Source organism: Pan paniscus, chromosome 5 (assembly GCF_029289425.2).
Source record: "Pan paniscus chromosome 5, NHGRI_mPanPan1-v2.0_pri, whole genome shotgun sequence".
Taxonomy (NCBI): domain Eukaryota; kingdom Metazoa; phylum Chordata; class Mammalia; order Primates; family Hominidae; genus Pan; species Pan paniscus.
In genome coordinates, this window is record NC_073254.2 from 177,840,042 (window position 1) to 177,860,933 (window position 20,892).

The 20,892-nt window shown below is 42.0% G+C and overlaps 1 protein-coding gene across 1 annotated transcript in view; it reads left to right on the forward strand.

Moving 5' to 3' along the window:
* Positions 1-104: 104 nt before the first annotated feature.
* SNX9 (sorting nexin 9) overlaps positions 105-20,892 on the forward strand; it is a 218,391-nt gene continuing 197,603 nt past the window's right edge. Inside the window, exon 1 of the mRNA XM_063605047.1 lies at positions 105-20,892. This exon is cut by the window's right edge and continues 13,388 nt beyond it. The gene's annotated coding sequence lies outside the window, so the exon portion shown is untranslated.

The window sequence follows — 20,892 nt, forward strand, 5'->3', positions numbered from 1 at the left end:
TGCCGAGGCTGAAGTGCAGTGGCGTGATCTCAGCTCACTTCAACTTCCACCTCCCAGGTTCAAGCAATTCTCCTGCCTCAGCCTCCCGAATAGATGAGATTACAGGTGCGTGCCACCACACCCAGCTAATTTTTGTATTTTTAGTAGAGACAGAGTTTCACCGTGTTGGCCAGGCTGCTCTCAAAACTCCTGACCTCGTGATCCACGTGCCTCGCTCCCGAAGTGCTGGGATTGCAGATGTGAACCACTGGGCCCAGCCTCTAATAAACAAATGTTACATTAGAAGGAAAGAAGGCAGGCAGGAAGGACGGGAGGCAAGAAGGAAGGAAAAAAGGAAGGCAGGAGGGAAGGAAGAAAGGAAGGCAGGCAGGAAGGAAATATTTGGTTTCTTTTCCTAAGATGCAACAGGTGGAAACCATGATCTATGTCTGCTCATGGCTCCATGACCTCCTGCTCATTGTGTTGAAGAATGTTTCTTTTCCTTGGTTCTTACATGAGATTGGATTGGTTTCCATGTTAATTAAGAAGATGTTTGCTCTCTAAATGAGTTACAACTTGTGAGGTCTTCATCTGACCTCCTGTAGTTCACCTGGAATTGCTCAGATCAAGTAGTGAAACTTTGGGATGATCCCCTGAAGTTCAGATCCCTTCAACTACTAAATATATTTAATCCCTCTTCTATGTGTAAGAATAATCTGCCGATCTATTATAAAAATCTATAAAGGATATCATTCCCCTCTCAAAGACCCTCTTACTCTGTCCTGCATTAAACTAGGCACTTCCAGCTTGGAGCCCAACTAGGTTTCCTATTAGAGATCTCAGTCTGATGGATGGCAGTCTAATCGGAATGATCCCTGTCCTCATGGAGCGCACAGTGCTGGGGAAAATCCTGGGACTGCTGGGAATGCCAGTCAGGGAAGCAGGAGCCCAGTCACCAAAGGCCAAGTCCCAAGGTCAACAGTTTGAACTCCTTCCTTTGGCAAGAGGGCAGGGAAGAGCCCTGTTGAGGGGTTTGAGGCACAAAAGGCCTATTGATAGTTGAAAGACCACCTTGGCTACCAGGTAGGAAGGAATTGGTGTGGGAGAGCCTGGAGGCAGGGAGGGCGGCCCCTTAGTAGTTCCAGCCTTGAGGTCAGATTGCAGACACTACATGGTCATTGGGTGTAAGCCTCTAGTTCCTCCCACTAAGAATGTAGGACGTCACAGAGCTATTCTCACAGCACTCCACGCCTTCTAACATTCTGCCCCAGGCTGCATTTACTACCACATCCCAGCTGGCTTAGGCCTGGGTCACCTGCTCAGCCCCAGCAGGTTGTGGATAAATCCCTATTTGTAGAGGCTCTTGTTTCTTTTTTTGACCCCTAATTTATTTCCTCATCTTTATTAAGGTATACTTGACAAATGGAAATCGTATATATTTAAGGTATAGAATGTGATGACTCAACATACATTTACATTGTGAAACGATGGCTACAGTCAAGTTAATTAACACATCCCTCGCTTCCTACCGTTTCCATTTTGTGTGTGTGGTGATAACACTTTAGATCGACTCTCTTAGCAAATTTCAAGTATACAGTAGTGTATTGTTAACTATAGTCACATTGCTGTACATAAGATCCCCAGAACTTATTCATCCTGTTTAACTGAACTTTCCTACCCTTTGTGGGTGTTTTGTTTTGTTTTGTTTGTTTGTTTTTAGAGAGGAGGTCCTACTATGCTCTCCAGGCTGGCCTTGGACTCTTGGACTCAAGTGATTTTCCTGTCTCAGCCTTCCAAATAGCTGGGGTTACACGCATGAGCCACTGTGCCCATCTTCTTTGTACCCTTGGCCCAACATCTCTCCATTTCTGCCATCCTTGCCCCAGCCCTTGGCAACCACAATTCTACTCTCTGCTGCTGTTTGACTTTTTCAGATTCTACATTTAAGTGAGATTGTACAGTATGTGTCTTTCTATGCCTGGCTTATTTTATTTGGCCTGACACCCTCTAGGTTCATCTCTGTTGCTGAAAATGGCAGGCACAGCTCCAGCCTTCTGTGGCCACCTGAGGGGACTTCCAGCGTTTCCCAAGGTTCCGACTGTCCTAGGATACTCTCCAAGTACATTGTTTTGAGCAATGGCAGAGCCCAGGCTGCAACACTGGCTTAGAAAAATTTGCCTGGTGGGGCCGGGCGCGGTGGCTCACACCTGTAATCCCAGCACTTTAGGAGGCCGAGGCAAGCGGATCACGAGGTCAGGAGATCGAGACCATCCTGGCAAACACGGTATAACCCCGTCTCTACTAAAAATACAAAAAAATTAGCCGGACATGGTGGCGGGTGCCTGTAGTCCCAGCTACTCAGGTGGCTGAGGCAGGAGAATGGCATGAATCCGAGGGGTGGAGCTTGCAGTGAGCTGAGATCACGCCACTGCACTCCAGCCTGGGTGACAGAGCAAGACTCTGTCTCAAAAAAAAAAAAAAAGAAAAATTTGCCTGGTGGAAGGTGAAGCCTTTCACTGCCATTCCAGGTGGAAAGGCCTCCAAGATGACTTAGAAAATTTCGTGTTGGACAGGCTTGTCCTAGGAGGCCCCAGCTTCAGCTTACAGGCCTCTACACGGCAGCTAGGACCATGGTGAGGGACTCTTCTAAATCTTTCCATAGGCTCAGAAAGAGAGGGGTCTTCTTTCTGATCTCCTCAGCAAGCTTGAGATGGTCCCTGCCTCCAAAGGGGACTTACAGTATTTCAGAAGGTTCACCTCTGAAGGGACCCCAGGTGGTACAGACATAGCCCAAGACCAGCGGTGTGCATTTATGACTTAAGGACAACTCTCCGGTTATCATCCTAAGATGGGACAGCCTTTGTGAGGGGAGAAACTCTCTTCAGTGTTGTATAAAGACATGACAGTCGTCACCCTTGGAAAGAACAAAAGTAAAAATGGTGATGAATAACAATAGAAATGGTGATGATCATCGTAATGTAAAAGATAGTGTTATTTTAAGATAATATAATAATATTTTAGGATAATAATATTGAACTAGGGAGATGAAAAATAAATACGTAAATGAATGATGGAAATACATAAATGAAGATGGAAAACAAATACATAAATCAATGTCAGGGGTCACCTCCAAGTGTCGGGGTTACACTCAGTTTAGGATTTATGTGTGTGTGTGTGTGTGTGTGTGCTTTCATGATTTCTTCATTCTCTGCATTGAGTGTATATGATTGCACTAATTGTTGAGGAAAGGCATATTTTCCAAAGCTATGTTAAATTGTTTGCTCTATTCTAGAGAAGGGAACGAAAATATCCCTCTCTAAAATCCTGGGGATTGGATGGCAGGATGGCAATTTACAAAGACAAAGGTCTTCTTGTCCTCCTCCCTGCCTTTTCCACCTAAAGACAAGGGCCTTCACAACATTCGCTTCTCAGCTGGGAGGCAGCAGCACCCAAGGACCTAGGAGCAGACTTTACTCTTTCCATAAATTTATCCTCCTGCATTTTCCTGCTTTTTGGAAGCCTGAAGATGCTGTCTTCTTTGTCTTATCATTATAGGATTTATGGCTCTTTGTTAAAATACTATTTGAGCAAGGTCCGAAGGCCACTGCCTTGAGAGAGAAATGCTCTTGAACAAAGGCCTCTCCAGCATGATGGGTACAGCTCATGTCAGTAGACTTCTGCTGGTTTTTCCCTTTTTAATCTGGCTTTTGTTTTCAAGGGGGGTGTTTCAACTAAGAACCCATGAGGGAAAGAAAAGAAATTATATTTTCTCCCCTACATTATTATGTTCAAAGAAAACAGCCAGCACCTTTAAGAAGAATTTCCCAACTGGATTCAGGCTAAGATGCTACCAACAGTTTGGCTGCGGGCTGCCTGAAGCTGAGGGTTGTCCTTCTGTCACAAGGTCAAGAAGGGCCTCCTGGCTGGGCCGGGTGGCTCACGCCTGTAATCCTAGCACTTTGGGAGGCCGAGGGGGGTGGATCACCTGAGCTCAGGAGTTCGAGACCAGCTTGGGAAATATGGCGAAACACCGTCTCTACTAAAAATACAAAAAATGAGCCAGGCATGGTGGTGCACACCTCTAATCCCAGCTACTGGGAAGGCTGAAGCAGGAGAATCGCTGGAACCCGGAAGGTGGAAGTTTCAGTGAGCGGAGATCGCACCACTTCATTCCAGCCTGGGTGACAGAGCAAGACTCTGCCTCAAAAAAAAAAAAAAAAAAAAAAAAAGAAGGGCCTCATTCAAGTGGAACCAGGAGGGACAGAGATTGATTCCACAGTTGTCTCCATCCTGACAAACTAACAGGGCTGGACCAGGAAGGAAGCTAGCTCTTCAGAATGAACATCCTGTGGAAGTTGACAATTAAAAGCCCAGACCTGGCCGGGCGTGGTGGCTCATGCCTGTAATCCCAGTGCTTTGGGAGGCTGAAGTGGGTGGATCACCTGAGGTCAGGAGTTCGAAACCAGCATGGCCAACATGGTGAAAACCCATCTCTACTAAAAAATAAAAATAAAATAAAACCCATACCTTTGCAAGTCTGAGGCAGAAGCTGAGCTCAGCTCCCACAGAGGGGCTACTGTCAGCCCAGGGCCACTGCATTCAGGTCCCCTCAGCCTGTGACTGCTCCATCTAGGCCACCAAAATCCCACCTGAGGGCCTGGCGCGGTGGTTCACACCTGTAATCCCAGCACTTTGGGAGGCCGAGGAGGGCAGATCACTTGCAGTCAGGAGTTCAAGACCAGCCTGAGCAAACAGTGAAACCATGTCTCTACTAAAAATACAAAATTAGCTGGGTATGGTGGCACGCACCTATAATTCCAGCTACTCGGGAGGCTGAGGCAAGAATCTCTTGAACCTGGGAGGCAGAGGTTGCAGTGAGCTAAGATAACGCCACCGCACTCTAACCTGGGCAAAGTGAGACTATGTCTCAAAAAAAAAAAAAAAAAAAACCCACCTGAGCCTGTCAATCATTCCAAACCGAAGATGTTTATCTTCTGAGAGCTTCAGCATAAACTGTAATTTCCGGAGACACTTGTATTTGAATTTTGTTAAGTAGGGAGGAACACAACTGGAATCCCTACTGTGCCTAGACAGTTCTTTCTTTAAAAATCTTTATTTAGTTCCATATGAAATTTAAAGTAGTTTTTTCTAATTCTGTGAAGAAAGTCAATGGTAGCATGATGGGGACAGCATTGAATCTATAAATTACTTTGGTCAGTATGGCCATTTTCACGATATTGATTCTTCCTATCCATGAGCATGTAATGTTTTTCCATTTGTTTGTGTCCTCTCTTATTTCCTTGAGCAGTGGTGTGTAGTTCTCCTTGAAGAGGTCCTTTAAGTGGTATTCCGAGGTATTTTATTCTCTTTGTAGCAATTGTGAATGGGAGTTCACTCATGATTTGGCTCTCTGTTTGTCTGTTATTGGTGTATAGGAATGCTTGTGATTTTTCACATTGATTTTGTATCCTGAGACTTTGCTGAAGTTGCTTATCATCTTAAGGAGATTTGGGGTTGGGACGACGGGGTTTTCTAAATATACAATCATGTCATCTGTAAACAGAGACAATTTGACTTCCTCTCCTCCTATATGAGTACCCTTTATTTCTTTCTCTTTCCTGATTGCCCTGGCCAGAACTTCCAATACTATGTTAAATAGGAGTGGTGAGAGAGCGCATCCTTGTCCTGTGCTGGTTTTCAAAGGGAATGCTTCCAGTTTTTGCCCATTCAGTATGATTGGCTGTGGGTTTGTCATAAATAGCTCTTATTATTTTGAGACACGTTCCATCAATACCTAGTTTATTGAGAGTTTTTAGCATGAAGGGGTGTTGAATTTTATCGAAGGCCTTTTCTGCATCTATTGAGATAATCATGTAGTTTTTGTCATTGGTTCTGTTTATGTGGTGGATTGCATTTATTGATTTGCATATGTTGAACCAGCCTTGCATCCCAGGGATGAAGCCAACCTGATGGTGGTAGATAAGCTTTTTGATGTGCTGCTGGGTTTGGTTTGCCAGTATTTTATTGGGGATTTTCACATCGATGTTCATCGGGGATATTGGCCTGAAATTCTCTTTTTTTGTTGTGTCTCTGCCAGGTTTTGATATCAGGATGATGCTGGCCTCATAAAATGAGTTAAGGAGGAGTCCCTCTTTTTCTGTTGTTTGGAATAGTTTCAGAAGGAGTGGTACCAGCTCCTCTTTGTACCTCTGGTATAATTCGGCTGTGAATCCGTCTGGTCCTCATTTTTTTTTTTTTGGTTGGTAGGCTATTAATTACTGCCTCAATTTCAGAACTTGTTATTGGTCTATTCAGGGATTCGACTTCTTCCTGGTTTAGTCTTGGGAGAGTATATGTGTCCAGGAATTTATCCATTTCTTCTAGACTTTCTAGTTTATTTGTGTAGAGGTGTTTATAGTATTCTCTGATGGTAGTTTATATTTCTGTGGGATCAGTGGTAATATCCCCTTTATCTTTTTTGTGTGTGTCTATTTGATTCTTCTCTCTTTTCTTCTTTATTAGTCTGGCTGGTAGTCTATCTATTTTGTTAATCTTTTCAAAAAGCCAGCTCCTGAGTTCATTGATTTTTTGAAGGGTTTTTCGTGTCTCTATCTCCTTCAGTTCTGCTCTGATCTTAGTTATTTCTTGTCTTCTGCTAGCTTTTGAATTTGTTTGCTCTTGCTTCTCTAGTTCTTTTAATTGTGACGTTAGGGTGTCGATTTTAGATCTTTCCCGCTTTCTCCTTTGGGCATTTACTGCTATAAATTTCCCTCTAAACACCACTTTAGCTGTGTCCCAGAGATTCTCATACGTTGTGTCTTTGTTCTTGTTGGTTTCAAATAACTTATTTATTTCTGCCTTAATTTCATTATTTACCCAGTAGTCATTCAGGAGCAGGTTGTTCAGTTTCCATGTAGTTGTGTGGTTTTGAGTGAGTTTCTTAATCCTGAGTTCTAATTTGATTGCACTGTGGTCTGAGAGACTGTTTGTTATGGTTTGCTGAGAAGTGTTTTACTTCCAATTATGTGGTCAATTTTAGAATAAGTGAGATGTAGTGCTGAGAAGAATGTATATTCTGATGATTTGGGGTGGAGAGTTCTGCAGATGTCTATTAGGTCCACTTGGTCCAGAGCTGAGTTCAAGTCCTGAATATCCTTGTTAATTTTCTGTCTCGTTGATCTGTCCAATATTGACAATGGGGTGTTAAAGTCTCCTACTGTTATTGTGTGGAAGTCTAAGTCTCTTTGTAGGTCTCTAAGAACTTGCTTTATGAATCTGGGTACTCCTGTATTGGGTGCATATGTATTTAGGATAGTTAGCTCTTCTTGTTACATTGATCCCTTTACCTATGTAATGCCCTTCTTTGTCTTTTTTTATCTTTGTTGGTTTAAAGTCTGTTTTATCAGAGACTAGGATTGCAACCCCTGCTTTTATTTTTTTCTTTCCGTTTGCTTGGTAAATATTCCTCCATCCCTTTATTTTGAGCCTATGTGTGTCTTTGCACATGAGATGGGTTTCCTGAATACAGCACAGTGATGGGTCTTGACTCTTTATCCCATTTGCCAGTCTGTGTCTTTTAATTGGGGCAATTAGCCCATATGGTAAAGATAACCCTAAGAAAAAAGAACAAAGCTGGAGGCATCATGCTACCTGACTTCAAAGTATACTACAAGGCTACAGTAAACAAAACAGCATGGTACTTGTACCAAAACAGATATATAGACCAATGGAACAGAACAGAGGCCTCAGAAATAATGCCACACATCTACAACCATCTGATCTTTGACAAACCTGGCAAAAACAAGCAATGGGGAAAGGATTTCCTATTTAATAAATGGTGTTGGGAAAACTGGCTAGCCATATGCAGAAAACTGAAACTGGACCCCTTCCTTACACCTTACACAAAAATTAATTCAAGATGGATTAAAGACTTAAACATAAGACCTAAAACCATAAAAACCCTAGAAGAAAACCTAGGTAATACCATTCAGTACAGGCATGGGCAAGGACTTCATGACTAAAACGCCAAAAGCAGTGGCAATAAAAGCCAAAATTGACAAATGGGATCTAACCAAACTAAGGAGCTTCTACACAGCAAAAGAAACTATCATCAGAGTGAACAGGCAACCTACAGAATGGGAGAAAATTTTTGCAATCTATGCATCTAACAAAGGGCTAATATCCAGAATCTACAAGGAATTTAAACAAATCTACAAGAAAAAAACAAAAAAACCCATCAAAAAGTGGGCAAATGATATGAATAGATGCTTCTCAAAAGGATACATTTATACAGCCAACAAACATATGAAAAAAAGCTTATCATCACTGGTCATTAGAAAAATGCAAATCAAAACCATAATGAGATACCATCTTATGCCAGTTAGAATGGCAGTCATTAAAAAGTCTGGAAACAACAGATGCTGGAGAGGATATGGAGAAATAGGAACACTTTTACACTGTTGGTGGGAGTGTAAATTAGTTTAACCATTGTGGAAGACAGTGTGGCAGTTCCTCAAGGATCTAGAACTGGAAATACCATTTGACCCAGCGATCCCATTACTGGGTATATACCCAAAGGATTATAAATCATTCTACTATAAAGACACATGCACATGTATGTTTATTGAAGCGCTATTCACAATAGCAAAGACTTGGAACCAGCTGAAATGCCCATCAATGACAGACTGCATAAGGAAAATGTGGCACATATACACCATGGAATACTATGCAGCCATAAAAAAGGATGAGTTCATGTCCTTTGTAGGGACATGGATGAAGCTGAAAACCATCATTCTCAGCAAACTAACACAAGAACAGAAAACCAAACACCGCATGTTCTCAGTCATAAGTGGGAGTCATAAGTGCCATGGCTCATGCCTGTAATCCTAGCACTTTAGGAGGCTGAGGTAGGGGGATCGCTTGAGGCCAGGAGTTCGAGACCAGCCTGGCCAACATGGCAAAACCCTGTCTCTACTAAAAAATATAAAAATTAGCCAGATGTGGTGGCACGCACCTGAAATCCCAGCTACTCAGGAGGCTGAAACACAATAATCACTGGAACCCAGGAGGTGGAGTTCCATATGAGCCGAGATTATGCCACTGCACTCCAGTCTGGGTAACACAGCAAGACTCTGTCTCAAAAAAAAAAAAAAAAAAAAAAAAAAAAAAAAAACAGAGAATCACTTGTGAATCTAGTTAAACATGCGGATGCCTGGGCCTCCCACCCCAGACATTCTGCTTGCCTGCATCTGGGTCCAGGAATCTGCATTTTTAACAATGGCCCCCAGGTGATTCTGATGTAAATGATCACTGGCTGCACACTGAGCCACACTGCAGTAAACTGCTGCTGCTGCTGTTATCAGGCAAAACCTGAGCATGGCGGATATCTCATGCAACAAGAAAATTCATTTTAATTTTAATTATCTATCTATAATTAGCCTTGTTCCATTAAAAATGATAAAGTCTGCAGTGCTTGAGGGACCCAATGGCTCACTGGTAAAAGCTGAATTCCATCAGCATTCTCCTTGCACAAATTCACCAAGCACATGAACCTTACGGGGGGAAGGCCTCCCCCAAGGAAGAAATGCAGCCTCCTCAACCTCTGCAGCCAAAATAAGACTCTTGCTAAAATTACTAAAGCATCACATTTCCGGCAGAGAACTTCCTTGCAAGCTCCGGCCTGGATTAATGAAGAGTCAGGTCCCACCTGGCCCCATCATTCTGTCAGTTCAACGGACTTCCTGCCCAAGGAAAGTGCCCAGAAAAGCAAAGGTGAATCTCTCACTTCCCTCCCTTCCTCCCCTCACCACAACAACTGGCTCTGCTGGTGGCCTCAGGAGGATATAACACTATTTATTTCCTCTCTCCAGCCTCTTGGCCTCCAGCAGTAATAGCACTGCTAACTCGGAAATCTCTGCTGCTGCCTGTTATTGCAAAACTAGAATAGAAAACATTTTGCAGACAGTGTGACTTGGAACAAAAGAGCAGGGAAGTGAAGAAACCCCCCAGCCAGCATCTGAGAGTGAGGGCATGTAAGGGTGATGGACTGAGGAGAGGACAGGGGAAGAGTGTTTGGGAAGGAAGCTATTACGGGTTGGGAGAGGTTTGGGAAAGGAAAGGCAGAAGCAGCTGTGTTTGACTCTGTGTTCTGAACGCCACTGGGCTTCTCCTGCTTGGCTAAGAAAGATTTGGCAGCAGTCAGGGTCATGAAGACTCGCGGTCAAGATGAGAGTGATCAGCTGTTCTTGTCCAAAAGGACAAACCAAGAGCAAAATGAAATGAAATGAGATGAGATGGGATGGGAAGACCTTTGGGTCAAGTCCAGTGGTTCCCAAACCTGGCCTGTTGTCAGAATCACTTGGAGTGCTGGTTAAGACACCAATTCCCAGGCACCACTCTGACACTCTTCCCAGCAACTTGGATGATCGAGTGGATTTGGGAACCACAGGTGCAGTGGTTCAGGGGCTCCTGGCTGATGGTCTTTTGGGCCGATGGCATTTCTTCTGTAGATTCTTCAGAGTAGTTAATGGATTTTTCTACAATGCCATAATCACATTTGTAATGTGATTATTACATACGTAACGTACACATTACATTACACATATGTAACGTACACATTACATTACACATATGTAATGTAATTTGTTCCTCACAACCAAGGCCACTGTAAGCTCTCCCTGAGTCCTACAACTCTGACTTCTGGGGCCCTTACATCACGTCAAAGACAAAAACATATCCATGTCCCACCTTAAGTAGACTTTTATAATAATACTTTGAAATTTTTTTGTTGGTCTCAGTAACTCATTTAATTTAAGATTAACAGTCATTGCTTGGAGATCATCTAGATACTCAGGAATTTTTTCAAAGTGAAAAAAGAACTAATCCACAGATAACTTGCTAATGTAATGAAAGTTCCAAAAGCCCTAAATTTAGTGACTGAATGAGTGGAACTATGATGTTATGTTTTTCAGGTATTTAGTTAAATCCTCATTAATGTTAACTTTGAAGCTTTATTTGTATTTTCGGGTTTAGTTCTCTGTTTTAAATCTCAGTCAGTCATTTCTGTGAGCCTGTGGACAAGTCTGAGGCATGGTGACAGTACCATCTAATGGGCCAGACATCCCTGCCAACAAAGATGTTGTGAGATAATATCATTTTACAGGTAGAAAGCCCATTGGAGTTGATTTCAGAAGCCTGAGGCCTATGCAAAAAAAAAAACAAAAAATGGGGCTAGGCTTGAGAATGGAGACATCAAAGACCCAGTGTGTAATCAAAACAACAACAGATAAACAGAAAACTCCACAAGGCTCATTGTCTTTACCAAGATTTAACCATTTTACTTCAATAAATGCTCCTGGTATTATTGCAAGCCTTTGGTTAATTTCCAGAGTTTTGAAAAAGTTGGTTTTGACCATTTTTTACAGTGTTCTTGTTGCTTTTATGGAGACAGGATTTTCAGAGGTCCTTGCACTGCCATTCCAAAGTGTTTCTCAGCATTACCTATTTTAATCATAAATAAGGCTGGGCATGGTGGCTCACACCTATAATCCCAGCACTTTGGGAGGCTGAGGCTGGTGGATCACTGGAGGTCAGGAATTCAAGACCAGCCTGGCCAACAAGGTGAAACCCCGTCTCTACTGAAAATAAAAAAAAAATAGCCAGGCATGGTGACGTATACCTATAGTCCCAGCTACTCGGGAGGCTGAGGCAGGAGAATCGTTTGAACCCAGGATGCAGAAGTTGCAGTGAGCTGAGACAGCACCACTGTACTCCAGCCTGGGTGATAGAGAGAGACTCTGTCTTAAAAAAAAAAAAAAAAAAAAAAAAATTATACATAAATCTTGTCCTTTTAAGAGTGAGTTGGAAAAGTGGTCATGAAAATTAACTGATGCATTGTATATAAAACAACTAATCTAATGCCTATAATATGGTAAATGCTTGATATTGAAGACAGCAGCTATTCTTTTTATATGATCATAATGCTCCCGGCTGGCCCTAAGCAGTTTAGTGGCTGAGTAGCTGAGTTGTAGAGCAGGGACGAGACCACCCATCTTCTGACTTTCAGCCGATGCCTCTGTGAATGCATCATCAGGCCCCATGACTTCACCGCAAATGAGCCATAGTTTAAGAGGCTCTTCTTGCCTCTTAAGTACATCATGCAATCTCCAGGTATAATCTTCAATATAATTTTAAGACATGACTCCTGGAATGTATAATAAAATGTGTAAGGTAATTTAATTCCAGTGATCATATGCAGATGAGTGGAGACAGCCATGAGCAGAAAGCACATTCATTTTCTCCTGCTCCCAGTATTTACTCAAATGCAATCAACTTCCCCCTGGAACCACTCTTTCTGACACCCTGACTCCTCACCCAGCCCTCTCACACCATGGAAGATGCATCTCACCACCCTTGGAATTGAAAAGGCTTGCAACAGCACCCCCAGCACTTCAGCCCTCACTGGAACCAACAGGGATGATGACGGCATTTTCCTGGTTCCCTCTGGACTTAGTCTTTCTTTCTTTCTTTTTTTTTTTTTTTTTTTTTTTTTTGAGACGCAGTCTTGCTCTATTGACAGGCTGGAATGCAGTGGCATGATCTCTGCTCACTGCAACCTCCGCCTGCCAGATTCAATCAATTCTCCTGCCTCAGCCTCCCGAGTAGCTGGGACTACAGGTATGTGCCACCACACCCGGCTAGTTTTTGTATTTTCAGTACAGACAGGGTTTCACCATGTTGGCCAGGATGGTCTCGATCTCTTGACCTTGTGATCCACCCACCTCGGCCTCGCAAAGTGCTGGGATTACAAGGGTGAGCCACCGGCCCTTTCTTTCTAACTTTAAGGAGGATGGAGACCTCTACAATAAGCAAAGGAAGAAGGGTAGATAGGAAAAGAGTATGTTTTGGAGTCAAGCAGAGCTAAATTCAAAGCCCAATTTTACTATTTACTGGCTGTGTGATTTGGGTAAGCTACAAACCTCCCTGAGCCTCTGTCACACTCATCTACAAAACAGCAATAAAATCACCTTTTTTTTTTGCTATGTTATTGTGAGATGTAGAAATTCTACATGTCAAGAACCTGGTATTCAAGAGGTGCCCAGTTAGTGGCAGTGATCGTCATCGTAATAGCCACGTGTTGATAAAGGCTGTGGCACCAGCGGGGAAAGAAGTCACTCATGGCTACACTGAAAGTCCAGGCCTGGGTTTTTGTGTTTTGCTTTATTCTCTTCTCTCAAATCCAAACCTAATAAACTCCCCTGCAGGCATGGAACCCTTTTCCGTGTATTAAATGACATTGTTGTTGACCCCTCTGTAATTTGTGGAGCCAAGAAAAGAAGACTTGATCCTTCGTGGCCCTGTTTGATTTTAACCCAGGAAAAGTTGACTTGGAAAGTTTGGCATTTCCATTCTGCCCAGGGTGATTTTTCACCTTAAATTTCACTTTCCTGAGCCAAGAAAGAGCAAACCACTGAAAGACTTCATGTTTTTCTTCTTTTAATGAGCCCAAGGACGAGAATATGAAAGATTTACTTATAAAAGGGAAAAGCAGGTGAAAAACGCAGGCACAGTGTGTCCGTGGTCAGATGCCCATCCCGGCTTCTCAAACTGAGAACTGCTCCACCCCAAGAGCTCCTGAAAGTACTACCTGGATCCAAAATTGTCCTTCTTCTCTTCTCCAGTTATGTATGTGAAAGCGTGGAAAGAAAGAAATTTAGAGAAAAATTTTCAATCCTGTTGTGTAAACACATTACATAAATGCTGTTATTCTTCATTAAAATCCGCTATCCCTGGAATTTTGGTTCTCATATACATATTAACACAAAAAGACAAATATGGCATCCAAAAACAGGAATCAGTAAAAAACATTTAGAATGTTGGAATTGATCAATGGCATCCTGCAGATAGAACTCCAGGAATCAAATGTCCTGGAAGTGACTTTTTTGTTGTTAGGACTAGTCAAGTGGACCAATGGGAATACAAAAGGAACTGGAAGTTACTTAAAATTTACAATTAGTTATCCATTTCTGCATAATTCTTTTGTGAAGTCTTGCAACATGTGAAGAGCATTTTTCCTAAAAGTTGAGGTATTCAAAGATTGAGCTTGCATATATTTATGACACAACTTGTTTCCCCTTTAAAAAAAAACATTAAAATGTAAGTGTATGAAACAGTTAAGGTGGGCAGTCTGTAGCCTACAGGATGCTGGGCATAAAGTGGCTAACAGGTAATGATCCTGCGCTTCCATCGCCAGGCAGAAGACTTCTTTCTGTCCTTAAATATTAAGTATCAAGGGGCCGTATTTCTGCCCAATGGAGTACTCTGTTTTCAGGAAGTTACTCTTCCAGCCAAATGGAGAGCAACCAGACACCCTCCCATCCTTATCCTGGGGCAAGACAGAGATGGAGGGGGAGCCTGGCCGGAAAGAGAGGAAGGAGCCTTTGCAGGGGGAACAGAACAAGTGGCAGACATTTCTGCAGAGCTTTTTGGAGAGAGCCAGACTCTTACAATTAAAATCAGGAAAGACAGGCTGGGTGACAAGGCAAGACTTTGTCTCAAAACAACAAAAAAGTTAGGAAAGACTGTGATTTGAAGCATGAAGCCTGAGCAAGTATATTCTCTAAGACAGTGGTCCCCAGCCTTTTTGGCACCAGGGACCAGTTTTGTGGAAGGCCGTTTTTCCACAGGGTGGGTCGTGGGGTCAGAGGGTATGAAACTGTTCCACCTCAGATCATCAGGCATTAGATTCTCATAAGGAGCACACAACCTAGATCCTTCACATGCACAGTTCCCGATAGGATTCAAGCTCCCATGAGAATCTAATGGCGCAACTGATCTGACAGAAGGCAGAGCTCAGGCGGTAATGCTCACTTGTCCGCCGCTCACCTCCTGCTATGCAGCCTGGTTCGTAACAGGCCATGGACTGGTACAGGTCTGTGGCCCTGAGACTGAGGACCCCTGCTCAAAGACAAAGAATAAAAACCCACCTGCAAGAAAGTAATGCCCCCACACAAACCAGAACAGAACGGAAGGGGCCAGAGGGACCTGGAAAAAGCATGTGGCTGTGTACATGCACACACAAACACACAAGACATTTTCACTGAATGAAAACAGTCTACTCTCTTAGCCATGCTTGACCAAATCATCTCTTGCAGGAATAGTTCACATTTTTTAAAAAGCACTTGAGGAACTGAGATATCAGAAGCACAGAGTAGAATTCAGTGATTATCAAACCGTGTGAGCAGTCGAGTTTTATGTTCCGTCTTCATTCATATCAGCTTGCCATAAGTACAGGAGTAAGTATGTTGTGAAGTTATTCTTCTATTAATTCTGGCAATCATTGTATTAACTACTCATTCGAGGCATATTGCAATCCTGACTCAACATAAGCTTATCTTCAAGTGATAAGGCAGCCTGGTGCTGTTACTAACTACACCTTGTCAACACTTGCTATCAAGAATTGCTCATAACAGAATTTGGTTAAATGTAATGTTTAATCATCATGAACTAAAAAACAAAGCAATGAAATTGCTAATCCCATATAAAGTATATTTATGGAAAATATGAATTATTTTTATTCGTTTTAAATAAAACAATATTATTAATAATACCAAATGTTTATTGAGCCCCTATTATGTACTAAGCACTGTGCTGAGTAATTGATAGATGTTATCAATGTTAATCTTTACTAGGGCTCTTTGAGATGAGTTCTATTATTATTTTCCAATTAGGAAACTGAGTCTAAGAGAGGTTAAATAACTTGCCCATTGTCAAGCTGGTAAGAGACAGAGTTGAGATTTGAACCCAAGCAGTCTGAGAATTGAATCAAAACTCTTAAACATAGAACCAAATAAGAATTTTGTTCTTTATTCTGTTAAATACAAAACAACATCATCCATCATATTAAATTCATGTTATTAATCTGAATTTTATTAGTTTTTTCATTTTGTTTTTATAGAATTTGTAGATTTTTCTTGGTTTTATCACTGTATTAGATCTAACAGTATAAGGACTCTGTATCTAGTTTTAGTTTTGATCATATTTAAGTAATATAATAAAAAAGAATTTAGGTCAACATTGGATATCTATGATAAATATTTCCTTTAAAATGGGTCTATACCTTGTTTTACAAATGCCAATGTAAAATAAGAGAACTTCCCCTTACTTAAAACAAATTTATCTTCTGTCCAATATAACATTTTGACCACTAAAGAATATTTTACCCAGGCTGAGCATGGTGGCTCACGCTTGTAATCCCAGCACTTTGGGAGGCCAAGGCGGGTGGGTCACAATGTCAGGAGTTTGAGACCAGCCTGGCCAACATAGTGAAACCCCGTCTCTACTAAAAATGCAAAAATTAGCAGGGCATGGTGGTACGCGCCTGTAGCCCCAGCTACTTGAGAGGCTGAGGCAAGAGAATCACTTGAACCTGGGAGGTGGAGGTTGCAGTGAGCCAAGATCATGCCACTGCACTCCAGCCTGGGCAACAGAGTGAGAATCTGTATCAAAAAAAAAAGAATGTTTTACCTATAGCTGATAATTTATCTGATTTCTCATTTTCATTCTCAAACAGCCTTTTCTCCTGAGAGTTTAAGGAACTGTGCAGAATATTTTCAATAAATTAATATGTTTCATTATAATATCAACATCCTAAGAGTTGGGAAGAGTTATTAAAATCACAGTAACAATAGCATGGCTCTCCATAGTATCTTTCCTCTCAATATTGAAAAATGCTTTCAGAGACATTATCTCAATTACCTTCTTACATCCTGAGGAAGTAGGTAGCGGAAAATCTCTGTCACAACCTCACAGAATCTAAAGTACAAAGAGGTTAAATAAAACTCACAAGAGAATTCATGTCAAGCAGTGAATTTTATATAGTCAATTACCTTTGGGTTCTAAATTAGATTTCACAACCCCAAGGGAACTCACATACTGATTCCGTGAAACCATCAGATGAAGAGGTCTCTGTCCCATGCATATCTGCTGTTCCCATGGTTAGACAGGGAGAGAGTTCGGGGAGATGGGTGATGGGGTGCAGTCAGGGTCTGGTTTGGCTCTTAGGTTTGAAACTTACTAGTCTGAGACCTTGGGAAAATTACTTACCTCTTGTGGGCCTCAGTTTCCTCATCTATAAAATGGGATGAGGAAACCCACCTCATGGAATCATTTTGATAATTAAGTAAGATATTACATGCCAGGGCTTGGCACTGACCTCACATAGAGTATATGCTGAAGTAATGGGAGTGATTACTGTATTACTGTCAGTAGTGGCAATTGTGCTAACTTTTTTTTTTTTTTTTTGAAACAGAGTCTTGCTCTGTCACCCAGGCTGAAGTGCGTGATCTTGGCTACTGCAACCTCTGCCACCTGGGTTCAAGCGATTCTCCTGCCTCCACCTCCCGAGTAGCTGGGACTACAGCCACCCCACCTGGCTAATTTTTGTATTTTTAGTAAAGATGGGGTTTCACCATGTTGGCCAGGCTGGCCTCAAACTCCTGACCTCAGGTGATCCGCCTGCCTCAGCTTCCCAAAGTACTGGGATTACAGGCATAAGCCACCACACCCAGCCACTAACTCCTGCTAAGATAAAGGGTAGAAGAACGGATATGGCCAAAAAAGGAAATTAGGGGAAAAAATTCCACTTACTATAACATCAAAAAGAATAAAATACTTAGGAATAAACTTAACTAAGGAGGTGGAAGACTTGTACACTGAAAACTACAAAACATTGATGAAAGAAATTATAGTAGGCACAAATAAATGGAAAGACAACCCATGTCCATGGATTGAAAGAGTTACCATTGTCAAAATGTCCATAACTACCCACAATGATCTATAAATTTAATGTAATCCCTATCAAAATTCCAATGCATTTTCTACAACAATAGAAAAAAATTTTTAAATTCATATGGAAATATAAAAGACCCTGAATACCCCAATCTATCTTGAAAAAGAACTCCAGCTGTGTTAGCTGGAGACATCGCACTTCCTAATTTCAAAATGTATTACAAAGTTCTGATAATTAAAACAGTATGGTATTGGCATAAACACAGACATGTTGACCAAAAGACCAGAAATAAACCCATGCATATGCAGTCAACTGATATTCAATGAGGGTGCCAAGACTCCACAATGGAGAAAGGATAGTCTCTACAACAAATGGTGTTTTGTAAAACTGGATATCCACATGCAAATTGTATCCTTATCTTACACCATACACAAAAATCAATGCAAATAGATTAAAAACTTCAATGTAAAACCCAAAACTGTAAAACTCCTAGAAGAAAGATAGAGGAAAAGTTTTGTGACATGGTCTTGGCAATGATTTCATAGATATGGCAACAAACGCAAACACAGACAAATGAGAATACATCCAACTAGAAAGCTTCTGCACAGCAAAGGAAATAATCAACAGAGTGAAGAGACAACCTGTTAAATGGGAGAAAATGTTTGCAAACCATATATCTGATAAAGGATTAATATCCAAAATATATAAGGGACTTCTACAACTCAACAGGAAAAAAAAAACCCTAATAACACAATTTAAAAATAGGCAAAGGACTTGAATAGACATTTCTCCAAGGAAGACATGCAAATGGCCAACGGGCATATGGAAAGATGTTCAATGCCACTAATCATCAGGGAAATGCAAATCAAAACCACGATGAGCTAGCACTTCACACCTGTTAGAATGACTGTTATTTTTTTAAAAATATAATAAGTGTTGGAGAGGATGTGAAGAAATTGGAAGGTTTGTATGCTGTTGGCAGGAATACAAAATGGTGCAGCCACTATGGAACATGGTATGGAGGTGTATTAGTCCATTTTCACACTGCTGATAAAGTTGTACCCAAGACTGAGAAGAAAAAGAGGTTTCATTGGACTTACAGTTCCACATGGCTGGGGAGGCTAAGAATCATGGTGGGAGGTGAAAGGCACTTCTTACATGGGGGTGGCAAGAGAAAATGAGGAAGATGCTAAAGTAGAAACCCCTGATAAACCCATCAGATCTCGTGAGACTTATTCACTACCATGAGAACAGTATGGGGAAAACCACCCCCATGATTCAAATTATCTCCCACTGGGTCCCTCCCACAACACGTGAGAATTACAGGAGTATAGTTCAAGATGAGATTTGGGTGGGGACACAGAGCCAAACCATATCAGGAGGTTCTCAAAAAATTAAAACTAGAACTACTATATAATCTAGGAATTTAGTCTTTATCCAAAACAATTAAAATCCGAATCTCAAATATTGTCATTCCCATGTTCATTGCAGCACCATTCACAATAGCCAAGATGTGGAAACAACCTAAATGTACAACAATGGGTAAAGAAAATATGATGTGTACATAAATGGAATACTATTCTGCCTTAGAAAAGAAGGAAATCCTGCAATGTGAGACAACATGGAAGAGCCTTGGGAACACGATGCCAAGTGAAATAAGCCAGACACAGAAAGACAAATGCTGCATGATTCTACTTAAAGGAGATATCTAAAATATTCAAATTCGTAGGAACAAAGAGCAGAATGGTGGTTGCCAGGGTCTGCAGGGAGGGGAAGTGGGAAATTATTATTCAATTAATATAGTTTCAGTTATACTAGATGAATAAGTTCTAGAGGTCTCCTGTACAACACGGTGCCTGTAGTTAACACTGTATTGTGCACTTAAAAAATTAACAGAGCCGGGATCCCAGCACTTTGGGAGGCCAAGGCGGGCGGATCACTTGAGGTCAGGAGTTCGAGACCAGCCTGGCCAACAAGGTGAAACCTCGTCTCTACTAAAAATACAAAAATTAGCTGGGCATGGTGTCACATGCCTGTAATCCCAGCTGCTCTGGAGGTTAAGGCAGGAGAATCGCTTGAACCCAGGAGGCGGAGGTTGCAGTGAGCTGAGATTGCGCTACTGCACTCTAGTCTGGGTGACAGAGTGAGACTTTGTCTCAAAAAAAAAAAAAATTAACAGGATTGAAGGGGTGGCCTGCCCCTCCACACCTGTGGTTGTTTCTCGTCGGGTGGGACGAGAGACTGAGAAAAGAAAGAGACACAGAGACAAAGTATAGAGAAAGAAAGGTGGGCCAAGAGGACTGGCACTCAGCATATGGAGGATCTGCACCGGCGCCAGTCTCTGAGTTCCCTCAGTATTTATTGATCATTATCTCTACCATCTCAGAAAGGGGGATGTGGCAGGACAATAGGGTAATAGTGGGGAGAGGGTCAGCAGGAAAACATGTGGACAAATGTCTCTGTGTCATAAACAAGGTTAAGAAAAAGGTGCTGTGCTTTGATGTGCACATACAAAAACATCTCGGTGCATTAAAGAGCAGTATTGCTGCCAGCATGTCTCACCTCCAGCCCTAAGATGTTTTTCTCCTATCTCAGTAGATGGAATATACAATCGGGTTTTACACCGAGACATTCCATTGCCCAGGGACGAACAGGAGACAGATGCCTTCCTCTTATCTCAACTGCAAAGAGGCCTTCCTCTTCTACTAATCCTCCTCAGCACAGACCCTTTACGGGTGTCGGGCTGGGGGACGGTCACGTCTTTCCCTTCCCATGAGTCCATATTTCAGACTATCACATGGGGAGAAACCTTGGACAATACCTGGCTTTCCCAGGCAGGGGTCCCTGCAGCCTTCCGCAGTGTTTTGTGTCCCGGGGTACTTGAGAGTAGGGAGTGGTGATGACTTTTAACAAGCATGCTGCCTTGAAGCATTTGTTTAACAAAGCACATCCTGCATAGCCCTAAATCCATTAAACCTTGAGTCGACACAGCCCATGTTTCTGCGAGCACAGGGTTGGGGGTAGGGTTACAGATTAACAGCATCTCAAGGCAGAAGAATTTTTCTTAGTACAGAACAAAATGGAGTCTCTTATGTCTACTTCTTTCTACATAGACAAAGTAACAG